Below are 13,145 nucleotides of genomic sequence, written 5' to 3' on the forward strand. Positions count from 1 at the left end.
ATGAGCCCAGAGAATTTTAATAATTCACTTTCACTTTGTGTGGCCATCACTGATGAACGCTGAGGGCTTACCAGAGTGGTGACCTGATGTTCAGGGCAGGACCAGATCTTAAAATAGGAAGACGGGAATGAATCGTAATGTTTGTTTTCCCTTTTATTGCCATATTGTAAATGTTCACATCCAGCCTGAGCCATCAGCTAGGTGTGACATGGTAATCCTGGCTTTCCGGGAATCGTGCCCTTGGTGACCCACAGACCCATCGCTCTACCCATGACCCCAGTCTGAGCTGACTTTAGCACACCTCTGTTTTGTCTTGAGATGAGAAATATTTTTGAGTCCATCATACCCCTCCTATTCCTTATGTTTCTGCAATTTTAGCCATTTTATTGGTTTTTTGGCCAGAAGAGGAGGCTGGCAGAGTCAGAGCTATTTTCAGCTGGCCCTGCTGCCTTGCACACTCAATCAGTTTTTCTCCAGGTGGATTTGGGACAGACCCAATTCTCCCCAAAACCAGCATCTTTCCATCACCCACTTCAGCTTCTGAGGCTGTAGGTGCCACTATTTCAGCTGGCTCTGAAATAGTCCAGCTGCCTTCAAAAGATGAGTGCTTAAGCTTTGAAAATCCACAAACCTGAAAAAAAAAAAAATCCCCAGCCCCTTCCCCCTGATGCTAAGAGCTACTCTCAGTTTTATATGCAGGCAAAACCTGGAGTTTCACTGAAACAAGCTGTGAGAAAACCTCCCTGTCCTGCAACCCTTGCCCTTTTTGCAGCTATTTATTGTGTGCTTTTGTTACAGCCTCCTCCTGTATTTAGACCTGAAGAAGGATCCTGGCTTAAGACCAAACTTTGAAAAGCAAATAGATAAAAATTAAACAAATGAGCTCCGGTGCACAAAAACCCACATGCACAGAAAAGCAAAATTCACAAAATAAATATTTATTTTGCTTGTCTGAAGCTCCCTAAAGAGGCAGGGAGGACTTTTCCTGCTGGGATGAGCCACATTCCTGGGATGAGAGCCATTTGACGACAAAATGGGCCTTGGGTCTGAATGTGGACTTTGGCCTCTGCCAGGAATTAATTAATCTGCATCGTGCTGCTCTTACCGAGATTGCAGCTCTTTGGTTTCCCACTTCAGGATGCTGAGCCTGGGGGTGTCCCTGCTTCAAAAATTTCCTCCCAGAAATTCTGGCACAAAAAGTGACTCGGTGAGACCTGGTGACTGATGTGACGGGGTTGGCGCGGGGCTGGGTGACGGGGCTCATTTACATCTCGTCGAGAGAGAAGCTGGGTGTGAGCTGCTTTCCTGTCAGTGCTCTGCTCGACCCAAACCCACCCCCCCCCGTTTGCTTTGTCTTTCTCAGGGATGGCAGCGAGACCTCGGAGGTCAAAAAGCCCTGCGAGCTTGTCAAACCTCTTTTCCTCATGTGTGGATTCACTGGTGTCTAGTCTTGGGGTTGAGCATGTGCTTTGGCCTCTCCTTTGTCACTGCTATTGTTACATTTGCTATTTCAAAGAGGTTTGCAGGAATTTTTGAGGCTGCTGAAATCAGGTAGAGCTGAGGCGCAGAGGCAGAGGCACAGATGCCATCACCTGCATCCCATGCCTTAGCAAACAGAGCTGCAAACCCCCAGGGCTCGCTGTGCAGACATCTCTCCTCCTCCTTTCCCCAGGCTGTCACCCAGCCTGATGCCGTTGCTATGCTCCATGCTGATGCTATGCTTGCAACTCGTACCTGCCCTGCTGTTATTTCTGGCCCCTGAGCTCCCGTGGGCTTCGAGGGGCTCCCGGTGAGGAAGCACCTGCAAGCTCTTTGCTCAGAAAGCCAAGAGCATCCTGTGGCCTCGGTGTGTGCTGGGCTCCCGCATGTGCTGCCCCCTCCCCGAGGCTGTATGGACCCCAAAGGGACCCTCGTCTTGCTTGTTCAGCCCTGCATGCTGCCTGGAGATCTCCATTCTCCTGGGAGGCTGCCTGGCTTTGGGGCACTTCCAGCAGCAGCTCACCCTCTCCCCGGTGGTAACCTCAAAAGAATTTAGCAGCGATCAAGTATTCAATGACTATTTCCAATGGTAAGGGCACCCCCGGCACCCCCAGGGGCTCTGGGGACCTCACCATGACCAGCTGGCTAAATTGTCCCTGCTCAGTTGGGTTGGTGCAACACGTCAGCTGGGCCAAGCTGCACCTGTGGCAGTGTCCCACTGCCAGTCCCTCTGCTCCCAGGGAACTTAGAGAAGCTCGGAGAAGAGAGGTCAGCCTGGGCTTTGGAATTGCAATGCATCGGCTTGCTGCAGAACTCCTTAGCAGGTGGCTCCGGGGGTCCCCAGTTTGGAGGGAGCGCTGAAGCTCGCCCTGTGCCATTGCATACAGCAGGGACACCTGCAAAATAATTGCACAGCACCCCAAGCAGGCTGGGGTCTCCACCCCAAGACTGGTCACGCAGAGCTGCCCGGGCAGAGCCCTGGTGTTTGCCCTGTCTCTGCCAGCCATTATGGCATGGACATCACTCCATGCTGTATCACACAGCCTCCCACCTGCCCTGACCTCACCCCGCACACCGGAGCTGGGTTTCATACCGCGCCGCACCGCCTGCTCTTCCCCTTGCCCCCTTCTGTACACTTCCTAGCCCCACAAGAGCGTGTGCTTGTCTTCAAAGTGCAAGGCTCACGATTTATAAATAAAAGAAATAAATAAGGTCTTTTTATGTTCAAAATTAGCCCCAGGCAGACAATGTGTACGCGCAGTGAAAGACTCGGTTTCCTGTCTGTTTGTCGAGGCTCCTAACAAGCTTCCTCTGTATAACAAACCCGGCCGGAGGGCGGAAAGGGTAAGGACCGAACTGAAACGTGTGCAGTGGGATTGCACAACATCCCTGGCCACTGGCGGTCTCTGGGGTTCGTAATCCGGGGGGATCTGGGGGCCTGGGGGTGCAACATCCCTCCTGCACCCACCTACCCCAGGGTAGTGTAAGATCCCCAGCAAGCCCTCGGCTGCAAACATCGGCATGGGACCACACCGGGGAGGCGCATGCTCTGTCCTGAAATAGTTCTTCGGATCCACAAATGAGTCATTTGATGTCTTGACCAAAAATATCTTTCTTCTTGATGCACGGGTCTTCAAGGAAGAGCCGGACGCCGTCTGCGCTGGGTGCTGTTCAGCAGTGCTACCCTGGGAGCTGCAGCCAGCGCCAGTGGAACCATAGCCCGGAGGATGTTTGGGAGGATAATCCCTGCCAGGAGTGTGGGAAGAGCAAAGCCAGCGCTGAGAATGATGATGCAGCGTTGTTCTTGCGGTATTTCTGGCCCAGCCAGAAGTGGGAAGTATCAGAAATCTCATGAGACACAGCTTGGCCTTGTGAGATTTCCAGCTATTTTGCAAACCCCCTGAGGCATGGATTCATCTCTGACCTGGTTTTCTCCCTCCTTTATAATGTTTATCTCTGTAAAATGCCCTTTTGCCCTAAGGGGTTACCCGGCTCTGCCTCACTACCCCGCTGCAGGTACAAGGATGAGGCAGGAGCACAAGGGTTAATGCACCATCCCACCCTGCAGCCTCCTGTACCAAAAAATAGTGAGGGGGAAAAAATGGATGAGAAGTCTAATGGTGTTAATAACAGCAGTCAAAAGGAAATACATCTCTCGTCCACTGGCGTACTCAGTATGGCAGAAAAATCCCTTCTCCCCAGCCCTGCAGCTTGTCTGGCACAGTATTTATGGAATAAGCAAAGTGTGGAATGCAAGGGGAGCTCCTTCATTAATGACTAACTCTATTAAACATGTCCCTCTGCACATGGATGGGTCCTGCTGTCCCCAAGCTTGTCTCCCGCACCTGTGCCCAGCAAGCTGGGGCTGCAGGTACATGGGACACGGCCACCTGCAGCATCCCAGGGTCAGGCTGAGGGAACCCACACTCCCAGCAGGCAGCATCACAGCTGGAATGCCAGCTCCCTTCCATCAAAGCACTTTTATCTCCTTCAGGCCCAAAGAGTTTGGGAAAACTGCCTTTTTGAGTTTTGTTGGGGACGGGCAGAGTTTGAAACTTGCAGAATTGAAGAGAAATCAAATCAAAGTTGCCTTTACTTTTCATGCTGAATTTCAAAAGGACAAAGGTACACGAACACTTTGATCATTCTTAGCATGCATCTGATGAGAGCGTACGTCCTGGAGCTGATACCCAGTTTCCCTTTTTAATATCTCCTCTGCCTCCCATCTCACTCATGCAAACAGGGGTGCTATGCACGCAGGCGGACGGAGGAGGCTGCAAACACTCGATTTCCTCTCCAGCTATATTTTTGCCACTAGTGAGCAATCCAGCCCTTGGTGGGAGAGAGGCAATGACAAAAATGCAGCCCTAATCCCCACAGTGTTAAGCAACCAGCTTAACATGGTTAACCAGGTGAAGCAACCAGCTTAACCAGGTTAAGCATGCACCAAGGACCTCATGGGCATCGCTGGGTCAATGATGGTGAAGGTAATGCCAGGCTGCAACCCACATCACCCAGCTGGGGCTAAAGTCCCGAGCAGCTCCATGTCCCCCTGGAGGTTTGGGTGATGATGGGGAAGCGGCGTCGCGAGGTCAGGTGGCTACTGCTCAGGTCCACACCTGGAGGCATCACTGCTGGCCTTGGCCACCACCCCTGGCGAAGTGCTTCAGGTCCCTGCCAGCATCAGAGGAGGGTGAAGGCTGCCTTGCACCCACCCCACGGGCTCCCAGCCCCCACTGGCCCCCAGGGACTCTGGTAAGGCCTTCAGGGAAATCAGAGACTCCTCTGGAGATGTTTTTTTTTATTTTCCATGTACTGGTGGGTATTTCCAAGGCAAGGTAGTGTGATACAGGCAGGCAGATATTAGTCACCGCTGCAGACTTTAAAAAGTGAAAACATGAAGTTGAAAGCTACCAAACCTACTTCCCAAATCCTACCTGAAAAGTAGTAAAACTCACTTAAAAAGGCACAAAAAAAGTAAAAGTTCCAGCTTTGCTTCCTTGGGTCTGTTTTTTGTTGTTGGCGGTGGTGTTTTTGGAGAAACATCATGCTTTATTCTGAGAAAGAGGAAGCGCTGGGGCCATTGGCTCTGCGGGGCTGTGCATCTCCCATGGGTGCCCCTTGGGAGAGCAAAGATAGGGGGTGAGCCCCAGCACCCCTGGTGGCATTGGGCAATGCAACAGTGATGCTGAGGTTTCTGTGGCAGGGCCAGGACGTGCAGGAGGAGACACATGGGTGATACAGGAGAGGAGAAGCCTCCCCTTATCCTCACCCTCCGCCCTGTTAGGGCTTTGCACGGATGGGTTTGGGCACAGGGCTGATCCCCACTTCTGCACAGCCACATCCCGCCGGTGAGCTTGGTCTCAGCTGCACCCAAAAAGACACACCGGCCATAGCGGCTCTTTTCTTTATTTAACCCTCCCCGACCCCAGGATGGAGGAGCCACTTCCACATTTTCTGCCGGCCATGGCCAAAAAGCACTGGAGCCGTTTCTGCTCTCCCTGCCCAGCCGGTCTCACTTGCAGATGCTCAAACCACACGCACCTTTGCCCAGCCCGGCCCAACACAGATGGACACGGCTAAAAATACCTACAAACACCGCCTGGCCCCAGGCGTCTTGCGAGGGTCTCACAGCCAGAGCAGCTGGGACCGAGAGGACAGGCTAAAAATAGGGGTGCGGTGTGCGTTTCAGAAGATCCCGAAACATAAGGTGAAACTCGGTCCGGGTTAGCGGAAGAGCTGAGTGTGTCGAAGGGCTTATTTCTGCTCAGAAGGGCTCAGCAGGAGAAACGTGGGAGCCTGGTAGATCTTGTGCATGGACTTAGTGGGCTATCACCATCACCTCCGTGCATCACCCGTGCTTGCTGTCTGGAGTCACCACCCATGCAAGGGGCTGCCTTCTTGGGGACCAGAGGTGCTAAACCTTTGTCGTACACACAAATTTTCTTTGGGGGATGAAAAACTGGAGGTTTGGCTCCCTTGCTTCGTCCAGCTGGTGTAGGCTTGCATGCAGCCCAGAATCCCCCTGTAGCTGCACGCATGCCTGACAGAGTCTGTGCAAATCAGCTGAGCCCCATCCTGCCCCAGAGGATGCTCAAGCCCTTCACCCTTTTATAAGGACGGCAGCTGGAGCAGGGGCAAATCTTTCTCTGATGTTTCCAGCCATGGGCCACGAGTGGCATTCCTGAAGGTGTGTGGTCCTGTCCAGGTCCCCTCAACCCACCACCGAGCTCAGGGGAGACCATCGCAGCCCTGTCCCCACCAGCCTTGCACAAACCGCTGGTCCTTCTCCTTCCTTGCACTGGGTGAAATCAGAGCTGTTATTTCAAAGAGCAGCTTGTGATTTATCACTGTAATCTCAACCACAAGTTGAGCTGGAGTAGTTAGGGGAGCCACGAGGAATGAGAGAGAAGGGTTAGCTATTAATTTCTGCATCCTCTATGCTCTTGAGGTTTTTATTTCTTCTGTGCAAGAGCAAGGAAATATGGGTTTCTGCTGAGTAAAGAGGAGAAAATGAAAAGGAAAAAAAATTGCCCAGGATTTGTGCTGAAGTAGCTCATGTTGGGCCGTTTCTTTGCATAATATTAAAAAAACACCCAGCTTTCTGAACTTTGAAAGCTGAGGTCATTGCAGAAACCGGAGGCACCAGTCCTTTCTCAGCAAGGGTAACAACCTGGGAAGGGGAGCGGGGTTGTGCTGGTGGGTCCATGGGCAGAGCTGGGTGCGGTTTCTTCTCTCTTTCTGCCTTTCCCCCTTGTCCATAAGTCACTTTTACAGCTCTCAGCAGTCAGGCTGGAAAGCGCAGCTTTGCGCCGATGTTAATGAGTCTTTAAATCAAAGGGGCAGCGCAAGGGTTGTGTTGGCCAAATGAAGCCTTGCATCTCTTTGCAGAAAGGGCCAGGCTGGGGATGCACAGCTCGGGGTGTCAGAGGTACAGAAAACTCCCAAACACTGACTGGCTGTGAGGTAACAGCTTTTTCATCTTTATTTGTTTTGTTCTTATTTTGATCTTTATTTATATATTATTCTACAGTTTATTTAAGGTCGTAAATTCTATTTTCCCCTGCTTTGCTTTGCTGTGAGGGGACCTGGAAGCATATTTTTTAACTAAATATCAGTGAGATACACATGTAGTTTCAGACTCTGGAGATTTTTAACTAAATATCAGTGAGATACACATGTAATTTCAGACTCTGGAGATCTAATAAAGACCCCAAATTTACAAAATTTCCCAACACTGGAGCCTGGTAGAGCCCTTTGCATGCAGTGGTCTGAGCTCCTGATATGCTCAGAAGAAACTCATCAGTTTTTTACTTCTTTTCCTTGTCTTACAGAAGAAAAGGCTGTTTTCCAGGCTTGCTGCAGACTGCGGAGGAGTCAGACAGCATTTTAACTCGGTCTGAGGAAATGACAAAGCATTAACTCCCCTGGAAGGTACTGGAATAGTTTTCATTAAATACAATCTTTGCGAGAATCCCACAGTTATTTTCCAAAGAAAAAAAAAAAAAAAAAAAGTTGTTCTTTCTTGGCCTTTCTGGTTTGCTAATCTACTTTGACATTTATTAGCAATTATTTATTTCCTTCCCTGTTGGCTGTTTATGGTGCAATTTTTCAACAAAATAGGCATTACTCAATAATAACCTCTGCAAAAAGGCAATTAGGAAATGTGAAGTATGTCGCAGGGATGGCTTACAGAGATTGTGGGCCTTTTCCCATGTACAAAATCTCATTTTCTGGCCCAGAGGACGCTCAAAGATGCTGCTCTGGGCAGCAGACCCTGGAGCATCACAGCCTTTACCACATCTTTTCTGCAAAGGACCCAGGGGCTTGTCCTTGCTGCTTACAGCCTGTGCAAGGAGCAGCAAGCTGAGAACCTTGTGTTTAGGAAGACCTGCTTTTACTGTCTCCTGGGTAATAATTTTCTTGCTTCCCTTTGGGTTTGGGTGATGAGGAAGATCTGTAAGAAAACAGGATTCTTGTTCCTTAATGAAAATGCTCCGCACTAAAATACTCCCATGAGTTCCCATAAAATCCACAAGGTAGTGCGAAACCAAAAAAAACCCCCAATAATAATAATAATAAAAAAATTAAAAACAGCTCAACCTTTCAGTGCAGCATCTCAGGAGCATTTCCCCATTCCCTGCCTCTGCAGGGAGAGCCTTGTGCTGGCTGCCTGCTCTGCAAAATCCCCCCAGAGCCACAGCTTTCCCAAGAAAGGGCTTCACCATGGCTTCTTGCACGCGAGATGCCACAGCGGGGGAAAGAAAGAGCTTTCCATTGAAATAATGGAGCTTGTACAGAAGTAAAGCCCTTTTCTAGCTACGCTTGCATGCAACACCTTGTACTGATCTGCTGCATCCTTCCTAGTGGACCCTGATGGGGAGCTGGGGCATGACGTGGGGTGCTGGCATGGGGTTTGGGCACAACGTTGGCCCCTCTCTCATCTCACCCAGCTGGGGATTAATTGCAAAATCCATCCCAGAAATCACCGGGGCTGGGTGATGGCAGGAAACACGCTAGAGAAGGGTGAGAGAACAGCGGGTGCTGCTCAAAGGCGGGGGACAGCCCAGTCCTGGTTCTGCTTGGCTGGAGCTATCACCTAAAATAATCAGCCTCACCGCAGTATTTTTGTTGGTTAGGGAAACTTATTTTTCATTTTCCGACCGGTTTCCCGGCCAGGACAAAGGCGAGGGCTGCTCACGGCAGTGGTGCTGGTTCAGCGGGCAGGCGGTGGGGTAATTTGGCACCACGTGCCGCTGAGCTGCGGTTCCAGGTTTGCTTTGCTGTGTCTTTTCGCCTCACCCATGGCACTGGGGAGGGCTGCATGTGGGCACAGCAGAGGGGAGATGCAGCCAGAGGAGCACGGGGAGCTGTGCTGCTCCCTGACGTGGGATGCAGGGCTGGGATAGAATGCAAATCCCATGGATGGTGTGGGGTCCCTGCCAGGGTGTCTGTTTGTCTGCACAGAGCAGCTCTCCGCACTGGTCCCAGCAAAGCCAGCCTGGGGCTGAAGCTGGACGCTCTTGTGTCATCCCTGCCCGTGGCTCTGGCAGACCCATAAAGATCAGAGATGGAACATCGCCCTGTGCGCTTGGCGATGGTCATTTGGCACCATCACAATCTGTCTGCTGGTCTTGCCGTGGGACCCGCACCGTGGGGCCATACATCCAGCTATAGCACAGTATCAATTCTATAACAACCCCCCTCTAGGTTATGATAAGCTTGTTAAATCACCCGTGCTCTAATAAGCAATATACATAAACCTTCTGTAGACACCAAACACTCCTTGAGACAAGATTAAGCTCACCAATAACAAAGCCAGTGAAGTTTCATCTATTTATATGAACCATTAAGGCATATGGACAATCCAGCATGGATTTCTTTATGTTTGCCATGAACTGTGCATTCCCTAGTGCTGTGCACTTACCCAGCCAAACCGCTCCCTCTGCTTATATTCAATATTTCCTCTGTACTTCAAGGGGCTGAAAACATTTCTCTTTGTGGATTTTTTGAAATTCCACCCCCAAAACAACTCTCTGGATCATTTAAAGTGTGATTGTTTGTACCAAGAATCCTATAGGGAGTCTGGGAATTATTTTACTGCTACAAACTTTTCTCATGTATTATCAAAATTCAAATACACTAATCCCAATGTTACTAAAATACAGGGCTAGATAAGAGTGGCTTGTTCAGTGTATGGATTTCTTTTTAGCTGCTTATTCTTAGTAGCTGGCATTGAAGAAGATGCTTTTCTGTTTGCAATAAATCTAACAGCATGTCTCGCAAAAAGAAAAAGATGACTTTTAAGCAAACAAAGGCAATCTCTGAAATTAGGAGTTTCAAATCCTTCTGGAAAATGTGTATGAGGATCACAGGGGAAAATATCTCGCTAGAAATAACAACCACAGCCTGGAAAGTGAACAGTGGAAATATCCTTACGTATGAACAGGAAGAATCCACAGCCACTGAAAATCATTACAGTCAGCGTTAATTAGGGCTGATTGACTAAAAACAGAGTCTGACATGAACTTGGCTTTGCTCGCAGGGCTGCTCAGAGTCACTGTGAAAACCACATGCTAAGTTGTTAAAGAAAAAAAAAGAAAAAGAGCAGGTGGGATTTTCCGTGGCCCTGAGTGATGGAGGAGCCCAGTATTGGGCATCAGCCCCAGTTAATGGAGATGGTGCCACCTGCTCCCCAGCACCAGCCCTGTTTTGCAGCCTGGGAGAGCGATGATGGATGCTCTCCAGGATGGGAGCAAGTGAGACCTCATGTCCCTGCCAGGGTTGTGCACCTCAGGAAATGTGAAGGCAGGAACATGGATGGAGAAGCTGTGCTCCCTGTGAGCCTGTGTCCTCAAAAGGTGGAAAACAGGGAATTTAGAAGCCCTTCTGCTTCATCCTGCTGCAGGCAGAGCTGCCGTGGCCACATCCAACCTCACCGGCGGTGCACGGTGATAGCCAGGAGCCCTGCCTCAGGGTGCTCCTCTCTCCAGAGAAAGTTTTAGGGCTCTGAAAAACCACTTCCCCAAAATCATCACTGCTCTTTCACCGTTGGAAGGGCTGAAGGGCCTGCAAAAACTAGACAGGCATACCAAGTGTCACTGGAGGGGGAACGTAGAGAAAGTGGAGCCAAAGCCTGGTGAAGGAGGGCTCTCACCAGCCGGGGATGCAGCTCTGCTCTTTCTGCAAAGGCTCAGTGCAACCCCCGCTCTGCAAGGAGTCCCGTAGGACCCATCTCCCTGACCCTTGCTCTGAACCTGGAAACCTATGATTTCATGATTTTCCGTGAGGTTTTTTGCTGTCATAAATTCATACAGCTTTAACAACCTTGCTGTTGACATAAGTGCCTGATCCTGGCTGGGGCTCACAGTGCCTGCTGCCTTCTGCAGCCACAGAAGCAGAGCTGGGGCATGCACTGGGCAAGAGCATTTTCATCACCAGCTCTTTTGGCTCAGTTTGGGAGATGGAGAAAACAAGCTCCCCCACCTCTTGCTGCAGATTTTTCTGCACGGTTCAGGGCTGGTTTGGCTCTGTCCCCACTCTCTCCGTGCTCCCTGCACACCTTGATCCCCTTCCCCATGTGTTCCAGCCATAAATGTGACGGTCAGAGTCTCGCTATTGTTCACCATCCTGTTTCTTATACAACTGTGCAAGCTGTTTGCTCGTTTGACTCACTGGCTGCTCCCTCCACAGAGGGTTTGCAGCAGAGACTGTGCTGTGAATCAATACAGTTAATTCAGGAACGAGTCACTGGCACAAATAATTTAAAATACTCTCTGGAGTGGGCTGGTTTGCACCTATGTTTGTAGGACACAGACTCGGGTCAACTCTCTGGGGAAGCTGAGGGCTTCCATTGCGTCGCCAAGTGGATGCTTCCCTCTTTGGGTTTTTTCCCTTTGAAAAAATAGATTTTTGTACTAAAATCCACCCCTTGCTCCTGGGAGCTGGCAGGACAGGTGAGGGGAACAGGACCCACCACTGCCCACAGGTACTGGCAGCCTTGGAGAAAGCACCTGAGTGCGCATTGGAGCTCAGCAGCTCCGAAAAGAACAGAGCATCGTGGGGAGCTGCTGCCGCAGGCCCATCCCAACGAGCTGCCTAATTGACTGTTTAACAGCCTGCTTCACAGCGATGCCTCCAACTGTCCTGGCACTGGGTTTTAAAGCTCTCCAGTGCCAGCCTGGCTCTGGGTGTGTTCCTGGGAGCAAGGAGGAGGGGACGCGGGTGCCATCCCTGTCTGCCCCCAACTTGGTGTCCGCTGCAGCAGCTGCGTGGCCAAGAGTGGATGAATTTGGCTGGGTGGTTGTGTCCAGGCACACGATAAAGCAGGGCTGCAGCTTGCTTTCCTGGCCGAGCCCTCGAGCAAACCCAGTCTCACGTATAATTGATGGTTTATTCCATCCAAACAACAGGGAGTTTGAACTCAGCCAGGACGCAGTGCGTAAAAGCTGAAGGAAACCCAGCAGCTGGGTGGGAAAGCTTCACCTTTATACATGACCCTGCCCTTCATGCCAAACATGTTCCAGGGATGCCCCCTTGAAAGGAGATCTCTTTTCTCTGCCTGCACACAGCTGTTTGGGGTCCTGGAGCCAGTGTCGCTCCCTGGCATGGCTGCCAAGGTAGCCGGCAGAGGAACAGAGAGCACTCCATATTTAGAAAGTTAAAGGGGGACCGAGTTCCCTAAAGGGATGGACCGAGAGTGAGAAGGATGGCAACTAGGCAAAAGCACCCAGCTGCTGGAGCTAGAGGGACCTCTGTCCCCGCCATCCCCGCCATCCCCCAGCATCAGGGCGGGGGGGCACCCTGAGCTCCCGGCGCCCAGCTCTGCTGCGTCCAGGTCACACCAAGCCACATGATCTGCAGGGTCAGAGCAGCAACAACAGGAACAATCTGTGGGAGAGGAACTTAGGATGAGCCCAACTTCTCTAAAAGTATAAAAAGACCCCGGGGGCCGCAAAAGGCTTCAGCTTGCACGTCCTCTCCTCCCACCGCTGCTGCTTCGCAGCCCTGACGGTTGGAAGCGGCATTGTCCTGGTGTTGTGCAATACCATTGCTTTGCACTTGGCATCGGCTCGCCTGCCCTCCCAGGAAAGGAAACACAACCCCACTGATGCGTGAAGGTCCTTCACAAGAGAGCAAACGGCTCTGCTCAGCCTCTGTCCTGCTTGGGGGTGATGCTTCACCCGGGTGATGCTCCCATGAAAGAAGTGAGCAAGCCTGTCGAAAAAACTCACCCCAAATTCCATTAAAGAGCATCAGGGGAGGGAACTATAAGCAGTATCTCTGCTTCTTATCAAAGGATGCTCGTGCAGGTCAAAACAGGAGCAGGGCCAATTAATTCCAAGTCACACAGAATTTCAGCATCTTGCTGGATGTTCCCTCACTAAGCACAGCTACACCAAGGTGCATGACACTTTTTGGGCTTCCCATTGATTTCTTTTTTCCCTCTGCATGTTTTGGCATTTCCACTTGTTGACCCAAGCCAGCTGTGGAGAGAATGTGTCCCTGGTGCACCACAGCTTTCGCAGCAGTTCTCTGCATGTGCCCTGAAGTGAGGAGTTTAGACAAGGACATTTTAAAGCTTGTTTTTTGGCTTGAGGAAACACTAGCTCTGTCTGAAACCTTCCAAATGGCAGAAAAAGACCCACTGAAAATGCAGGTGAAGC

General features: G+C 50.8%; 1 long non-coding RNA gene across 5 annotated transcripts in view; it reads left to right on the forward strand.

Annotated features, from left to right (window-relative positions):
- LOC130159234 (uncharacterized) overlaps nucleotides 1–13,145 on the forward strand; it is a 20,297-nt gene continuing 7,152 nt past the window's right edge. For 2 of the 5 annotated variants that reach the window (XR_008825670.1, XR_008825669.1), the window contains exons 1-2: nucleotides 1–6,945; nucleotides 7,314–7,413. This is a non-coding gene — a long non-coding RNA (uncharacterized LOC130159234). The remainder of the gene's footprint in view (nucleotides 6,946–7,313; nucleotides 7,414–13,145) is intronic. The other 3 variants (XR_008825672.1, XR_008825671.1, XR_008825668.1) reach the window with 2 other exon arrangements.

This window comes from Falco biarmicus, chromosome 15 (assembly GCF_023638135.1).
Source record: "Falco biarmicus isolate bFalBia1 chromosome 15, bFalBia1.pri, whole genome shotgun sequence".
NCBI lineage: Eukaryota > Metazoa > Chordata > Aves > Falconiformes > Falconidae > Falco > Falco biarmicus.